This window comes from Hylobates moloch, unplaced genomic scaffold (genome assembly GCF_009828535.3).
Source record: "Hylobates moloch isolate HMO894 unplaced genomic scaffold, HMol_V3 SCAFFOLD_19, whole genome shotgun sequence".
NCBI lineage: Eukaryota > Metazoa > Chordata > Mammalia > Primates > Hylobatidae > Hylobates > Hylobates moloch.
This window is the reverse complement of record NW_026652294.1, coordinates 76,870,071-76,876,094: the sequence shown is the minus strand read 5'-3', so window position 1 is coordinate 76,876,094 and position 6,024 is coordinate 76,870,071.

Genomic DNA, 6,024 nt, shown 5'->3' with positions numbered 1-6,024 from the left:
TTTCACCGTGTTAGCCAGGATGGTCTCAATCTCCTGACCTCGTGATCCGCCCACCTTGGCCTCCCAAAGTGCTGGTATTACAGGCTTGAGCCACCGCGCCCGGCCGATCCCTTGTTTCTTGTGTGCCTTCCAAGACTGCCTGTCCCAAGCAATATCCCTTGGTATGCAGAGCTCTAGGGAGGGTGACACATATTGCCTAGAGATTCTGGGGCCTTCTTGGAAAAATCTATCAAAATCCCAACCCCTTTCCCGAAAAGTGATGGAAACCTGTCTAGACAGAATAAGTTATTTTGACAAAGACCCAATAGTAAGAAGGGCAATGGGGTACCAGAAATGCAATGACCATGAGGGCATACCCCAGTACCAGGTTGGCTAGAAGCAGTGTCGGGCCTGAGTCTCTGTCTGCCAGGTGGAAGCCCTGGATGTTACCTGTACGGTGTAATGGACAGGGAATACACAGTGCTCCAAGGGCAAGACTCTTACCTTGGGAAAATGAGGGAGGAGTGAATCAGCAGAGTGTTGAGCACCCGGAGCAATCATCTGAGGGAGTCCAACCCCAGGGAGTACAATTGTCTCCTGGAGAGACAATTCACAGGTTTGTCCAGACAAGCACCACCAGAGGCCAACCACATGATGCCTGAGAATTAAGGCAGAAAGCAGAGATAGAAGGTGGCAAGAGACTGACTCTTAGCAGATTTTAAAGCTCAGAATCCAGTTACAGCTGAAGCCTAGGACTTAACATCAAGAATGAGCGTCTGAGTTGGTTTTCTTTCTTGTTTTCCTCTTTATGGAACTCAGGTCCATGGAATTGGATTAATTGTAGTCCTTGGTTCATGAAAACTGTTAGTCCAAGCATAATCCTCTTTTAATTATTTTAACAATATAATGAAAACCCATAATCCTTTATCCCAAGCAGGAATTGTAACCTAATAGCCACGTTAGGGGTTGAACTGTGTATTCCTAAAATTCGTATGTTGAAGTCCTAACCCCCAGTACCTCTGAATGTGTCCTTATTTGGAAATAAAAGCATTACAGATACAATTAGCTAAAACGAGGTCATTAGGGTGGGCTGTAATGCAATATGATGGGTTTCTCTATAAAAAGGGGAAATTTGAACAGAGACAGAATTTCACAGAAGCAAAATGATGTGAAGAGATGCAGGGACAAGATAGCCATCTACAAGCCAAGGAGAGGAGTCTGGAACAGATCATTCCTCACAGCCCTCACAGGAACCAACCTTGATTTTGGATTTCTAGCTTCCAGAGCTGTGAGACAATACATTTCTGCTGTTTAAGCCACACTCTGAGGTTTTTTTTTTTTTTTTAATGGCAGCCCTAGTAAACTAGTATAATTAGTAACTTACATTTCCCCATAGGTTCCTCTCATCCCATTCTCCTGCCTTCCCTTTAGAATTGACATGTCCCAAAATTTGCACTTATTATTTATCATTGTCTTCCTTTATTACTATTCATTACGCACACACACTCACACATACACACAATTTGTTATTTAAGTGTATTTCTGAATTCTATAAAAAGGGCAAAAGGGCTTTACTGTACATGCTGTCCCCTGCGACTTGCTTTTGTGATTCCAAATTATTTTAAAAGATTATCCATGTGTTGTATGTGGCTATAGTTCATTCATTTTCACTCTGACTAATATTCCATAGGGTAATAACCAATTTTCTTATTGGGTGGACTCAAAGAGTAGCAAAGAATGCAAAACCCTCACAAAGGCGCCTCTGAAAAGCTGGCTCATGGCCTCACACCATGGAGTCATATCCCAAAACAGTCTACTTCTGATGTCAGTTGTGGCACCTTCATCTTTATGAAGTTGGGTCTGTAGTTATGTAGTTGGGTTTCTTATTTAAACACAACAAGACAAAAGAAGCAACAAGAATGCCTGAAACACGGTTGGCCGGGGGAGGGGGAAGACTTAAGGGAGAATTTCAGCAGACACTGTGAATAAGATAACCTAGTATCCCTTCCTTTCTTCCTTAGCTTGTCTCCACAGTAAAGTTAACTCTGTGGAATAAAATCCTGTGGTCCCAAAACGCACCCCACAATAACACAATCACAAGCAAGGGGTGGCTCCCATGCTCTGCCCAGCTCCCATCCGTGGGCTGAAGTTTTTTTTCTTCAGAATAAGAAAGGGTGTGTGGCTAGGAAGTGACTTTGAGACTTTCTCAGTTTAGTGGATGGCCAGCTGAATAAGTGTTTAGTATTGTTACATAACAGTACATATGGACTTAAAAATATTATTTTTGTTCAACTCAAATCAATGCAACCCTACATCCTGTGCAATTAACATTTTAGACCTCACTAAATATATTATGGCAGAGTTTTGCTGTGCTCATCTTCCCATGAACTAGGACTTGCCAGGTGACAGAATTCTGATCAATCAGACCTGAGCATGAGTCTGCTAGGGATGTTGGGAGAAAGATTTTGTTCTTCTAAAAAAAAAAAAAAAAAAAGCATTCACAGCTGCTATCACATCCTCCCTCCCTCGGCCCTTTTATAGCAGCCTTAAAAGAGAATTTGCTGCCGGTAGCTATGGTGGCCAACTCACCCCCAAAGGCGAACAGATAAGAAAACTGCAGAAGCAGCAGTCCTGACATAATTGAGCCACTGAACTGAAGCCAGCAGCTGCCTACCCCCAGAATTCACATTATGCAAGGAAAATAAACATTTATATATTTAAGTCACTGTTAGTCAGAGTTTCTGTTACTTGCAGCCAAAAACATTACTGGGTAACACAGAGATGGACTAGATTTTCTGCTGAAGTGGGTGTAAAAGGGTTTGAGAATTGCGTGTTGGAACTCTACTTGTGGAGGAGAAACTATTTGAATATTCAAACAACTAAATATAAAGTTAAACATCCCAAGCACTTCTAGATGGGTAAACCAAGGCTGAAGGAAGGAAAGTGATTTGCCCTGTGGTTTCCTAAGTATGGCAGGGACAAGCCTCATGGAAAGGACTAATATGTGTGCACATTTAAAAAATGGCAACTGAGGCTGAGGATGGCAAATATAGAAATCTCCCAATGGCCAGCTCTATAATTTCAGTTGTCTTATTCCCAACTTAACTTTCAATTCACTAGACTTAGTTTTATCTCAATTTGCCTCCCACTTAACCAAAAGCATCTCCCACAACCAAAAGTTCTGTCTCACTTTCATTATCCTTTCCTGCCACAAAGCAACACCAACATCCCTGGACCAAAACCCTGTAAAACAGCTGTTTCAATTAAGTTAAATCACAAGTATTTGGAGAAAATTCTAAGTGTTGGTGATGGTTAGATGCTATGTGTCAGGACTGACTCGCTGTGCTTTCTTTTTTTTTTTTTTTCCTTTTACAAACATCCTTCCCCTCACAAATAAGTTCACACTATTCTGGAGAGTGTATTCTTAGAAGATAAGCAGCTAAGAAAGATGATCAAGAAAAGACACTTAGTAAGAAATGATCTAATCACTACAGGAACAAATATGGAGTGCTGGGCTTTGTCCGTGGGAGGATGAAACTGTCATCCCTCTCTGCCTGCATACACCATGGCTGTCTATTTCCCTAATTAAGTTCCTATTGAATGGCCTGCACAAAGCTACATTCTGTTGTCTCTTAACACAGTCCCCAAAGTGCTGAAGAAAATCTTATACTACTTAATTAACCACAGCAAAAGTGATGGAGATCCTTAGTTGCACCGATAATACAGACATTAAGGTATGGATTACTGCTTTGGAACATTGTTGTTAATGAAACAATGGTTTGCTAGACTGCAACCATTCGCCAAAACACAAGGAACAAACTTCTACATGTGGACACTGTTGTTGGTATCTGTGTTGGAGGAGGAGTTGGCAATGATGAGTTGTACCTCAAAATTTTGGAAGTGATGAAATTGTGTCTGGAATTGGTGGGTTCTTGGTCTCACTGACTTCAAGAAGGAAGCCGCGGACCCTCACGGTGAGTGTTAACAGTTCTAAAGGCGGCGTGTCCGGAGTTTGTTCCTTCTGATGTTCGGATGTGTTCGGAGTTTCTTCCTTCTGGCGGGTTCGTGGTCTCGCTGGCTCAGGAGTGAAGCTGCGGACCTTCGCGGTGAGTGTTACAGTTCATAAAAGCAGTGTGGACCCAAAGAATGAGAGTAGCAAGATTTATTGCAAAGAGTGAAAGAACAAAGCTTCCAGGGTGCGGAAGGGGACCGGAGCAAGTTGCCCTGCTGTCTGGGGCAGCCTGCTTTTATTCTCTCATCTAGCCCCACCCACCTCCTGCTGATTGGTAGAGCCGAGTGGTCTGTTTTGACAGGGCGCTGATTGGTGTGTTCACACACCTTGAGCGAGATACAGAGTGCCGATTGGTGTGTTTACAATCCGTGAGCTAGACATAAAGGTTCCCCACATCTCCACCAGACTCAGGAGCCCAGCTGGCTTCACCCAGTGGATCCCGCACCGGGGCTGCAGGTGGAGCTGCCTGCCAGTCCCTTGCCACGCCCTCGCACTCCTCAGCCCTTGCGTGGTCGATGGGACTGGGCGCCGTGGAGCAGGGGGCGGCGCTCGTCGGGGAGGCTCGGGCCGCACAGGAGCCCATGGAGGCGGGGGAAGGCTCAGGCATGGCGGGCTGCAGGTCCCGAGCCCTGCCCCGCAGGAAGGCAGCCAAGGCCCGCGAGAAATCCAGCACAGCGCCAGTGGGCTGGCACTACTGAGGGACGCAGTACACCCTCCGCAGCCACGGGCCCGGGTGCTAAGTCCCTTAATGCCCGGGGTCGGCAGGGCCCGCCGGCTGCTCTGACTGCAGGGCCCGCCAAGCCCCCGCCCACCCGGAACTCCAGCCGGCCCGCAAGCACCGCACACAGCCCCGGCTCCTGCTTGCGCCTCTCCCTCCACACCTCACGGCAAGCTGAGGGAGCCGGCTCCCGCCTTGGCCAGCCCAGAAAGGGGCTCCCACAGTGCAGTGGTGGGCTGAAGGGCTCCCCAAGTGCCACCAAAGTGGGAGTCCAGGCAGAGGAGGCACCGAGAGCGAGTGAGGGCTGTGAGGACTACCAGCACGCTATCACCTGTCAAAATTGTATGAGATAGAGTACAAAGTCCACACTAAATGGATGGGAGTCAAAGGCACCTCATAGAGAGAATGGTTCCAAGCCAGTAAGACTAAACAGTTGGGAGAACAAGGATAACAACAAATCCTTAGAAATGGTGTCAATCAGGAGAAAAGATGATCTGGAATGGAGGCATAAACAGAAAGAGCTACAATTACAAGAATTGAATTGTACAAGCAGATTTGATCAGGGGAGAGAAGTCTTGTCTAGTGGACCTTCAATATTACTATTTTACTGGCATATTCCTATGTGGAGATGAAGGCATCAAACTAATGTAGTCTGATGTCATTTGAAGATCGTCTACCATCCCTTTTTCTGATTTGATGTTCAAGAGCCAAATTATTGATAATATGATTGTCCGTGGAAATCTTCAGATAGAAAGGCATGCCAACACAAATATTTCAGACCACAAGACTGGGATAGTTCCAAATATAAGTTAATTAAACAGGATTAGAATTTTCTGGCTTTATACACCAGTATCTGCCAGATTGGTTAGGATGAATCTGCCTCTGAAAATGCACCTACTTTCAGTGGCTGAAAACCCAGTTTTATAGACCTGTGAGACTGAGAACTGGTCCTGCACTGCGGCAAACTTAACATGGTACATCACCGTGTGAGGCATCCTCGTGTGGCTATGTCCAGTCCTCACCAGTTGTCTTCCTGGTGCAGTTCTATCTTTAGTAAATATGGAATATGCGGAACCAAGTTAATAGAGCTGGATCCTAAAGCTCTTACATTTCCTTGCTCAAGTCTTTCAAAAGGCTATCATTTCTGCCTTAATTAAAGCCATGCTCTCACGTCAGAAGGATACATTAGCAAATGGTATGATTAGGCTACAGCTTGAATGGGCATCTATTTCATCCTCTTGCCTTCAATTAAATAATCAACCTGTTTTAATCCAATCTCCACAGAAAGGAAAGATGTCCTTCAAGAACCCCCTGA